The sequence below is a fragment of the Magnolia sinica genome, chromosome 1, assembly GCF_029962835.1.
Source record: "Magnolia sinica isolate HGM2019 chromosome 1, MsV1, whole genome shotgun sequence".
NCBI classification, from domain to species: domain Eukaryota; kingdom Viridiplantae; phylum Streptophyta; class Magnoliopsida; order Magnoliales; family Magnoliaceae; genus Magnolia; species Magnolia sinica.
In genome coordinates this window covers 117654412-117666483 of record NC_080573.1, presented here as the reverse complement: position 1 = coordinate 117666483, position 12072 = coordinate 117654412, and the positions used below count along the sequence as shown (strand labels likewise).

Sequence of the window (12072 nt, the reverse complement as noted above, 5' to 3'; positions counted from 1 at the left end):
AGTGTTTAGAAAAATTAGGAGAATAACATGGTTAAGCCACATAGGACACTTACTATAACTTACTATTTATAGTAAGTAATGAATTTTAGGGAGTTTCAATTATAGTTTAATTCCTAAACTTCTTCCAAGTCTTGGTGTCCCTATTTAAAGGGTTGTGGACTCATTTATCAATCATCAACAAATTTATTTCAAATATTTTAGAATTATTTCTATTTCTTTTCCTCGTGGATTCGAGAAGTCTCTGTGAGGAGTCTAAAGAAGCTCCGTAGATTTGAAGTAGTTATCCTTGAGGAAAACGGTGATCGACCTCATCACATTCATCCCTATGTCAATTGGTATCAGAACGAAGACTCCCCTTGGGCCGATGGCAAATAATGAATGTATAAACCAAAATCCTATAGACGGTGATCCAGGGATTCGTTATCTCTCGAAAAAAATGGAAGCTTTCCATCGGGAGAGTCAAAAGACCATGTAAGGGCTACAGGCAACCCTCAACAATCTTGCGAATGCGCTGATTCCTCCCCGAGCCTGAGGCGATGCTCAACCGCCCGCAGTTGCTGTACGGCACAACCGTGATTTCTTTAGAGCACTACTAGTGGTGAATCATATGGCTATACCAGATAATTCAAGCTCTAGCGATGAGGACCTTGGTGAAGGTTGTGCTCGATGACCAATCAATGGGGGTGATCGTCTAGATCGTGCTGAAAGAGATTATAGAAGTAAGGTCGAACTTCTTAGTTTTAACAATTTATTATGCATAGAAGATTTTCTCGATTGGCTAGCCGAAGTAGAAAGATATTTTGATTATATGGACATGCCAAAATATAAAAAGGTAAAATTAGTAGCGTTTAAATTAAAATATGGTGCTTCTACATGGTGAGAGCAATTACAACTCTCACGTGCCCTACAGAATATGGCACCCATCTCATCATGGCCATGGATAAGATGCTTTCTTCAATCACGATTCCTCTTTAGTGATTATGAGTAGGTATTGTTCCAGCAATACTAAAATTGCCGATAGAGGAATCGAACAATCACAAATTACACTAAAAAATTTCAGCGGTTGGCAACATGAAACGATCTGTCAAAAATAGAATTGCAGAAGGTAGCACGATTTATACATAGGTTACAATCGGTGATTCAGGACCGAGTTCAGATTCACCCAATCGGGACCATGGATGAAGTAATTCAGTTGGCAGGTAGGGCAGAAACACAGCTTGTAAGAGTTTTTATTCAGCCTTACCCTTCAACTGGGCCTCTCATGACGGGTGCCACTCACAATTCAGAACTGACATGAGAAAAAGAACCAATAGGAGGACATTATCAACCTTCTGTAACCAGTGAGAGCGGCCTATCTAGGCCTCAACGCCCTACAACGCATTTAACCATTAATAAAGGAGGCACTGAAGGTGAGGCCGCAAAAGAAGGCCTTGGCTTTAATGGACACGAGAAAAAGAACCAATAGGAAGACATCCTCAACCTTCTGTAACCAGTGGGAACGGCCTATCTAGGCCTTAGCGCCCTGCAACGCATTTAACTATTAACAAATGAGGCACTGAAGGTGAGGCCGCAAAAGAAGGCCCTGACTTTGATGAAGATAAACAAGCCATTGAGGAAAGAGTACGTGACGAAGAATGGATAGGCAAGAATCATGGCGAATCTCTAGTCATGAGGCAATTAATGTACACCCCACGGAAAGAATTACATCTATAGCGACATAATATATTCTGTACGTGGTGCACCATCAATGGCAATGTCTATGATGTGATCACAGATAGTGGTAGTAGCGAGAATAATCTCGAAAGTGATGGTGGACAAATTGCAACTATATATGACAAAACGTCCTTCCCCTTTACTCAATTGGCTGGATTAAAAGGGTGAACGAGACCAAGGTAATTTAACAATGCACTGTCCCGATTTCAATTGGTAAAACTTATAAAGATCAGATACTTTGTGACGTGGTAAATATAAAAGTATGACATATTTTACTCGATCGACCATAGCAGACAGACCGTGATGCGACCCACCAAGGACGAGACAATGTTTATATCTTCGCTAAAGACGATCGAAAGATAGTCATTGCCCCTATGGAACCAGAGAAATACCCCGAAGCTTCTAAAGTAGAGGGGAGCTCCCTCTTGACCATTCGAGATTTCCTGGAGGAATCCAATGAAATCAACGAGGTATAGGTCGTAATGGTAAAGGGCGAGGAATCGAAACCTTTAGACATTCGTCCAAGTTTAAGGCATTTCTCAACAAATTTAAAAAAGTCTAGCCTGAAGATTTATTCGATGGATTACCCCCCATGAGGGACATCCAACATCTTATAAGCCTTGACCCTGGGGCTAGCTTGCCCAACCGCCCTCACTGTTAAGTGAGTCAGAAAGAATGTCCAACCTTGCAAGCAAAAGTGAAGGAACTGAACGATACTAGTCAAGTCAAGGAAATCATGAGTACATGTATTGTGTCAGCTCAAGATCCTAATGTCAAGTACAAGAAAAGGAATAATAAACATCAGCATGAGAAGTTATCTCAGAATCATGAGCTAAGTACCTTGAGTAACTCGAGGATGAGTTTTTTTTCAAGTGGAGGAGTCTGACGTAAAACGTGTCACAGATAGGTTTCTAGCATGGTTGGACCAAAAGAAGGTGGATCGTAAATTGACTGTAACTTTTGATCCGGGTATCGTTATGGCGCGCCTGACCGAGTATCAAGAACCGAAACAAGACAAGTTATTTTAAAGTGAATAGGAGTGATGTAGAATGGGTCACGAACACTTTCATGTCCAAGATGGATCGGAGAAGGCCCGATCGAAGGCAGAAGTCATTAAGACCATCAGAACCATAAAACAGACATATCTCGCAAACTGGAATGAGTTACTCGATGTACCATATATGATTTTGGGGTAGGACTAACCAACCACCCCCGCTATGCCAGGTCTCCCATGCCGAATTTGCGAGATTCCATCATATCAACGGTCGAATTCCATGTTTATTTCCATTTTTACTATTTTTAGTAAATTTTAGTTTGATTGTAACTCTTCATTCGTTGAGCTTTAGGAGTTGTGTTCAACATGAAAAGTGTTTAGAAAATTAGGAGAACAACGTGGTGAGGCCACATAGGACACTTACTATAAATACTAAATTAGTTACGAATTTTAAGGAGTTTTAGTTATAGTTTAATTCATAAACTTCTTCCAAGGATTGGTATCCCTATTTAAAAGGTTGTAGATTCACTTATAAATCATCAACAAATTTATTTCAAATGTTTTAAAATTATTTATATTTCTTTTCCACGTGGATTCAAGAAGTTTTTGTAAGGAGTCCACGGAAGCTCCGTGGATTCAGAGTAGTTATCCTTGAGGAAGACTGTTATCGACCTCATCATGTTCATCCCTGCGTCACCACCGGTCTATCAATGTCGCTGGCTCATTTTAGGGCTTGAGCCAAAAAATGAGGTAAACCCAAATATGTAACACAGACATGGATGAAGGGAAAACACAAATATCAACTTCATCTAAAACTTTTGTAACCCCGAAGAAGTTATGATGGTGGATTTTCAACACTATTTCCTATGGTGTGGTCCACGTTATATTTGAATTTGCCTCAATTTTGGAATCATGCCCTAACATGACCTGTCAAAGTGGACGGATGGAAAACATACACCATGGTGGGGATCATAGGGCTTTTCCAGCATAGACCGGTACGAAAGAACTAGCATGGTTACGGGTATGACTAGCCCTCTTCCCTTTAAATCTAAGGGGACCCAATGAACAATCCTCTTGGATTATGTGGGTTACATGAAAACCCAAGACACAAGACCCAAGCAAATAAATGCCACTCACAAGGAAGCACGGTTTTATAACCCAATTACTCCAAGAGGACTTGGTGATTCAAGCGTGATCATGAATGGTTGGGCAAATAACTAAACCCTTCCTTTGGTATGAACAATTTGGTTGGATTCAGGTCGGTGTGATGGGGCAAAATGACAAAACCCAAAGCCTATGAGCCTAAGTGGGCCCACGGCGCGTATGAAGGAATTCACTAAAGGATGCCCCTTTTGCTAGTCAAGGTTTCAATAGCAAGGGTCGACATGGTTAAAACGGGGAGAGCCCAAAAAAAGCATGAAAGTCAAGATTCCTGATGGTAAAACAAGACCACACTCCCTCATTCTTGAAAAAAACTAAGCCCGCTTGGGTCCAAATGGTCCACGTTACACTTGCCCCATTCATACTGAAATGGATATATGGGTGTCACAAGAAAGAGCCACACATCAATATTTCAAGTAGCCAAACCCCATTTACTTAAAGGAAAGAGGGTTGTAACTAAGCCTTTGGCATAAATGCATATGGGCTCACCCAGGGGCCCAAAGGCCACTCGAATCCAAGGAAGGCTTGATCCATAATGGGCGTGAAAAAGAGTAAAGAGCCCATTCGGGCATACATAAGTAAATGTGGATTGATTACGGCCATGTCGAACCCCAAAGATTCATTCTAATGACCCCATGTACGACATTCATTCTTAAGAATTCAAGTAGGCCCACCAAGACAAGTAAGACACATTAGGAGAAATGAACATAAAGCCTAGGCCTTTATTTTGGGTCTACTTGATACATGGACCCGCATGCATATTCCAATGTGCATGGGAAGATTACATGATGAGAAACAAAATGAAAGAGGGGAAAGAAATGAGAGCAAATTTCAAGATTTTTGTGCCACCACCTTGTAAATCCGGGAGAGCTTCAAAAGATTGAAGGCCCTAAGCTCCATGGCCTCCACCAAACCAGCCGGCGTCACCAACCACTCCTCTTGTCAAATACCTTAAAGCCAAAAATGAAGGAGTGAATGAAAGTGGGGAAGAAAATGAAACATGAAGCACGAAAGGAAAAGATGAGTACGGAAGGGCACTTACCTTACCTTTAACCCAAATAAGACCTCCCACATTGTCGACCTAATGCACCAATACACAGAGAATGCAAAAGAAGAAAACAAGTTGGGAAGGGAGGGAGAAGAGAAGGGAAATGAGAGAGAAAGAGTAAGGGAGAGAGGGGGGTTTATATAGGATTGGAAGCTACACCCCGTGGACCAAACAAACGAAGCGACCGTTGGACAGAGTTGCAAACGGCAGGCAACCCGCCCCCAGTTACTTTTGGGATGATGGCACTTGACCCATGTACGAAAAAAAAAGGGAATCGTATTGGCTACTCTCCCTGCCACTAGCCAATGGCTGGTAGTGGGTGCTCTGTGGGCCCACCGTGATGTATGTGTTTCATCTACGCCGTACATCTATTTTTCTAGATCATTTTATGATATGACACCAAAAATGAGCTATATACCAATCTTTAATGGAACACATTACAGGAAACAATGTTGAATGAACATCAACCATTAAAAACTTTTTAGGGGCCATGAAAGTTTTGGATCAATCTTATCTTTATTTTTTTCCCTTCATTTGGGTTTGTATGACCTAATCAACAGATTGGATATCAAATAAACAGTACAGTGTGTCTTAGGAGGATTTTAACGGTGGCTATCCAATCACAATTATTTTCTCGTGGTGTGTGGTCCACTTGAGAACTATATCCCTCTCATTTTTTTGAAACAAGCCCTAAAATGATCTTTAAAAATGGATGCCCAACATGGATGAAACACATACATCATGATGGGGCTCATGGAGCACCAACCACCAGCCACGGGGCTGGTGGCAGGGTGCCAATCTGTTTCCTAATAGAAGAGACCTTGGGAAGGTCTATTGTATATAGAGGTGGGCAAAATGGACCCGATCCGGTGGCTCCGACCCTATCCGCCCCGATTCGAACAGAACTGATGGCCCGAATCGGTCAGGTTTGGGTAGGATCGGTCAGATCCAAACGATAATTAGATCAGATTCGGGTAAGTAGCAAATCCAACCGAACCGAACTGAAATCCGATCCGTTTGGATCCGATCCGATTTGATCCGGACCGCACCGGTGTAGTAACTAGTAAATTTTTAAAAAAAAAAAAAAAAAAAAACCCACCCAACCCATCTCTCTCTCTCTCTCTCTCTCTCTCTCTCTCTCTCTCTCTCTCACATAGAGATTCATCAGCAATGGCGTCTGTAAGCAGCATCACACCCCAACGATTCCTTAACATCTCAAGACCCACGTCAGGTACAAAACCCAACTTCGAATTCCCGTAAATGGTCTCTCAAGATCCTCTCTCCCAAGCTGCTATAAACACCACGATGCTTCAAAATCCCATATATTCAGCTCTAAAAAAGAGAACTTGGAAGCTTGGCAAATAGGGTACCAGCAGAAGGATTGGCTACTCCCCCTGACACCGGCCCGTGACTGATGGTCGGTGCTCTGTGGACCCCACCATGATGTATGTGTTTCATCCATTCCATTCATCCATTTTATAGATCATTTTAGGGCTTTATATAAAAAAATGACATGGATATAAATGTCAAGTGGACCACACCACAGGAAAACAATAATGATTGGATATCCACCATTATAACCCTCTTAAGGCCCACTGTACTGTCTATTTGACATCTAATCTGTTGATTAGGTCATAAGGACCCAGATGAAGGGAAACAATAAATATCAGCTTCATCAAAAACTTTTATAGCCTCCGAAACGTTTTTAATGGTCAACGTTCATTCAACATTGTTTCCTATAATGTGGTCCACTTGAGATTTCGATATACCTCATTTTTTTTCTAATAACATAAAATGATGTATAAAAATAGATGGAAGTCATGGATGAAACACATACATCATGGTGGGGTCCACAGAGCACTGACGACCGGTGGCAAGGGCGCCCGATCGATATAGATACGTGTCGTGCTCGTGCGAAGACAAGCGCGCCGGCGCTCCTCAAGCTCCGAGTTGTACAAACGATTCAAAGGAGATCAAAGTTATATGGGCCCCACAGTGATGTATTTATTATATCTACACCGTTCATATATTTTTATAGATCATTATAGAGCATTATTCAAAAAATGAAAAATATCCAAAGATCATCTGGACCACACCACAAATAGCAGCAAAGAATGATTTTCACTGTTAAACCATTCGTGTGGTCCACTTGATAGTTAGATCTATCTTATTTTTCATCTAAAGCCTTAAGACGAGCTTGCCAAATGGATGAACAGTTTGGATATAACACCTACCTCATGATCAGATCCACAGAACTCGCTAACGTGGATACACAATTCGAATTCACCCTGCGAAGGTCGTGCTTGCGCGAAAAGCAAGTAAACACATTCGTGAAGAGTAAGTAACTTTAAAAGTTAAATAAAAACATATACACGGAGACTGAATGTTCTTTTAGAGCCATGTGGGGCCCATCTTGATGTATATATTTCATCTAAGCTATTTATCCATTTTGAAATATTATTTTAGTCATTGAGCACAAAAAGGAGATATATTAAAGGTTAACTTAGACCACACCATATGAAACAATTTGATTTAATTCATACTGTTCGAATCGTACCTAATCCAATCCGGCTCGGTTTTTCTGACCGAGGCGGACTTGGTTCGGGTAATGTCAACCAGGCATCGGGTCTGTCCAAATCAGGTGACCTGGATCCGGTCTTGGATCGGATCGGGTTCGGGTCTAACCATTGGAAATTCGGATAGGATCGATTTGTACCTAATCCGATCCGATCAGGACTGATGCCCAGCTCTAGTTGTATATGAACCTTGCACGGTGCAAGCGGATCGACTGGTGTACCTCGCACCAGCTGTATAGTTTCAGCAAGTTATGTGGGTTTGATCAGGAGGTATGTGTTGTATCCAACAGTCCATCCATTTGGCGAGCTCGTCTTAAGGCTTAAGACTAAAAATAAGACGGATCTAACTATCAAGTGGACCACACTGCAAAAAACAGTGGGAGATTGAACGTCTACCATTGAAACCCTATTTGGGGTCATAGAAATTTTGGATCAATATGAAATTTGTTTTTCCTCTTCATTCAAGTCTTTGTTACCTTATGAACAGATTAGATGGAAAATAAACGTTATGGTGGGCCCTACGAATTGTTTATCAGTGAAAATCATTATCCCTATTGCTATTTGTGGTGTGGTCCAGATGATCTTTGGATATGATTTATTTTTTGCATAATGCTCTAAAATGATCTCTAAAAATAGATGAACGGTGTAGATATAATAAATACATCACTATGAGGCCTATGTAACTTTGATCTCCTTTGAACCGTTTGTACAACTCGGAGCTCGAGGAGCGTTAGCGCTCTTCTTGGCATGACACGTACCTACAACAGCTATATAGCTGGTGCGTGGTACACCAGCCAATCTGCTTCCTTGCACGGTTAAGGGCTTGATGGGGGATGCGGATTTCCTGCGAATGGCTTTCGCAGGAAGTTCTTGTGCTGGGATGCAAGGTGGGTCCACCATGATGTTTATGAGAAATTGAACCTGTCCATCCATTTTTCGAGCTCATTTTTGAACATGTGACAAAAAATTAGGAGGATCCAAAACTCAACTAGGCCATAAAATATGAAACAGTGGGGAAAGGAATTCCTACCGTTGAAACCTTCCTAGGCTCCGCCTTGATGTTTATATGCCATCCAAACCGTTTATAAGGTCATTTTTACTGGGATGAAATGAAAACACCGAAAACTTAGACCGATACAAAACTTTTGTGGCCATATAAATATTTCAACGGTGAAAACTAAATCCCCACTTTTTCATCTCTTGTGGTCCATTTGAGTTTTGGATCCACCTTATTTTTTTCTCTCATACCCTAAAATGAGATCGAAAAACGGATGGATGGGTTGGATTTCTCACAAAAATCGCAATGGGCCCCACCTGGAATCCTTACACAGCAACTTCTTGCAAAAGCCTTTTGCAGGAAATCCATCTCCCTTGATGGGATGGAAGAGAGAGAAGGTGAGAAATGGAGGGAAATTTCAAATTAAATGGAGAAATCTGAAATCCCATGAGATATTGAGGAGAAATTGAAGAAATTTTGAGGAGAAAAAACGGTAGAGGAGAGAAATTATGAAAAATTACAAATATTTCAAAAAATACTCTTAATAAAAATGAACCATAATCACGATAATGTTTCACAATCCAATGGTCTGAATATATAACAAAAAATTTCTTAAAAGGTTTTTAAATAAAAACCAACCGTAATCATAACCCAACATTCACAATCCAACAGCTTGGATCTTCAACAAAAAAATTCTACATTTTTCTTCTAGTAATCGTGACCGTCAATTCACAATCCAATGGTTTGGATCTTCAAAAAAATTCTATTTTTTCAATAAGAACCAATCGTAATCACGACCATGGATTTATGATTCAACAGTCTAAATCTTCAATAAATAAAAAAAATTCAAAAATGTTTTTAAATAAAACCAACCATAATTGCAACTGTCAATTTGCAATCCAATAGTCTAGAACTTTAATCGAAAATTTTTTAAAAATAATTCCAATAAAAACCAACCGTGATCATGACCATCAATTCGCAATCCCACAATTTGGATCTTCAATCGAAAAATTTCAAAAATAATTCCAATAAAAGCCAACCGTAATTGCGACCGTTGATCCAATGGTTTGGATTGTCAATTAAAAATTCCTAAAAGAGAATTTTCCAATAAAAAACAACATTGATTGAAGCCATTTGATCGCAATCCAATATTCAGGATCTTCATTTAAAATTAGAGAAAATATTTCAATAAACACAAGCACCGATTGCAATCGTTAGATCACAATATGATAGTCTAGATCTACTTTTAAAAAAATTCAAAAATATTTCCAGAAAAATCAACCCAGATAGCCATAAAAATATCCCCAGAGAGTCATACCAAACCATGAGACGTGGAACCGGTCAACCTCTCCTGCAAATTAGAATCTTGATCACGGCAATTGAATAGATCACTCACCCAAATAAAGTTTGATTTGAATTATTATAGTAAAAATTCGTAAAGACGGTCCAAATAATCGCACTCAATCATTCACCCCAGTGTAGCTGAATCTTGATCACAACCTTCAAGTCATGAGATGATGGACCAAATCCACCCCTAACCCAAAAAGAAGTACATTCAATAAGGGCTAGTACAGATAAGTTGGTCCTCCTGCATGTTTTCAATCTAAACTAACTCGCACAGAAAACCCATGGGCATCCCTAGTGGAGACAGCCAAACAATCTGCACTTATTTATAAAATCATTTGCAATAAAATCCCCATGGAGTATAACTCCTCAGGGTAGAGCAATTTTCATAAAAATTCTAAAAAATAATTTCCAAAATAAAAACGCCATGCAACCGAGGCACTATAAGGTCTTCCATACCTCTTGGTGGGGGCCAACGCAACATTAAAGTAAGATCCAACAACTCGTAGTTTTCTTGGGGTCGTCAGATCTATATGCACATATAGTGTGGTCAGTTTAAACTCCAATGTCAGGATGATCATACAAGATGCTTAATGAAAGATGGACAATAGGCTAAGCCCTAGTCAGAAGAAACTACCTAAAACAGTGTAGAAGACAAATTGTAACTTTAGTGTCAAAACCAAAGGAGTGCATAGAAAAGACCACCTGCACATACCTAGCCTAGATGCTTGCGAAGCTTAATTGAGTCCAAGTCGGCGTAATGAGTTTCCATAAAGCTGCAAAAAGTGTAGGACAGCTAACCACTTTGACAATCAAGTGAAACAAGTACTCCTGAGGTGATTAGGGAAGCAACGGACATTCCAAATTCAATCAATAGGCAAATCCATGTAGGGCCGCAAAAAGCACAAGGCACTACTTTTCAAATACCTTCTGACGTCAGTACTGATCAGAAAAGGGTTGCAATTAGTTACCCATAATGTCGTAAAAAGAACAGGGACAATCACAATATTTTTTCCAAACCCTCGTGATATGTGCAAGTTATCTTCTTCTTCTTTTTTTCCAAAGGTCACTCGAATCCGAGGGCTTGATCCATAATGGGCGTGAAAAATAGTAAAAAGCCCATTTGGGCATACATAAGTAAATGTGGGTTGATTACGTCCATGTCGAACCCCAAAGATTCATTCTAATGACCCCATGTACCACATTCATTCTTAAGAATTCAAGTAGGCCCACCCAGACAAGTAAGACACATAAGGAAAAATGCCAAGGCAAGGATGTCTAGCTCTCCTCTCCCGCATGTACGTATGGGCTTGGAATAAAAAGCATGGCCCAGTCAAAAATAGAGGGCCAAAACCTCCCCACCATAGCATCTACATGGGTCCACATCATGAATTTGCGGGATCCACTTAATGATAAAGAGAGCTAGCCGAATGCATTGACACCACTATGGGCCCAAAAGGTAAAAATGGTTGGCCCAGTTGAGTATGAGTAAGGCAAGATGGTGAGATCCCCTCCGTTAAGTGACCACAAGGAGTTCTCATGAGGGCCCATCCATCTTTGTCAGCACTACGAAAGAAAAAATAATAAAAAAGGGTCATCCCAAAAAGAAGAAAAGGTAAAAGCATGGATGAGAGCCTAAAGTCTCAGGCCCATTCAAATGAACGTAAAGCCTAGGCCTTTATTTTGGGTCTACTTGATACATGGACCCGCATGCATATTCCAATGTGCATGGGAAGATTACATGATGAGAAACAGAATGAAAGAGGGGAAAGATATGAGAGCAAATTTCAAAATTTTTGTGCCACCACCTTGTAAATCCGGGAGAGCTTCAAAAGATTAAAGGCCCTATGCTCCATGGCCTCCACTAAACCAGCCGGCGTCACCAACCACTCCTCTTGTCAAATACCTTAAAGCCAAAAATGAAGGAGTGAATGAAAGTGGGGAAGAAAATGAAACATGAAGCACGAAAGGAAAAGATGAGTAAGGAAGGGCAATTACCTTACCTTTAACCCAAACAAGACGTCCCACATTGTCGACCTAATGCACCAATACACAGAGAATGCAAAAGAAGAAAACAAGTTGGGAAGGGAGGGAGAAGAGAAGGGAAATGAGAGAGACAAAAGCAATATGAATGGGAAGGGGATTATATAGGAATGGAAGCTACACCCCATGGACCAAACAAACGAAGCGACCGTTGGACAGAGTTGCCAACGGCAAGCAACCCGTAGCCAGCTACTTT

General features: G+C 40.5%; 1 long non-coding RNA gene across 1 annotated transcript; it reads right to left on the bottom strand.

Moving 5' to 3' along the window:
- Positions 1-4570: 4570 nt before the first annotated feature.
- On the bottom strand, positions 4571-5015 carry LOC131258146 (uncharacterized). Its single transcript, XR_009177935.1, has 2 exons — positions 4911-5015; positions 4571-4818 (listed from the first exon to the last, which is right to left on the bottom strand). It is a non-coding gene; the product is annotated as an uncharacterized LOC131258146 (long non-coding RNA).
- Between the last annotated feature and the right edge of the window lie 7057 nt (positions 5016-12072).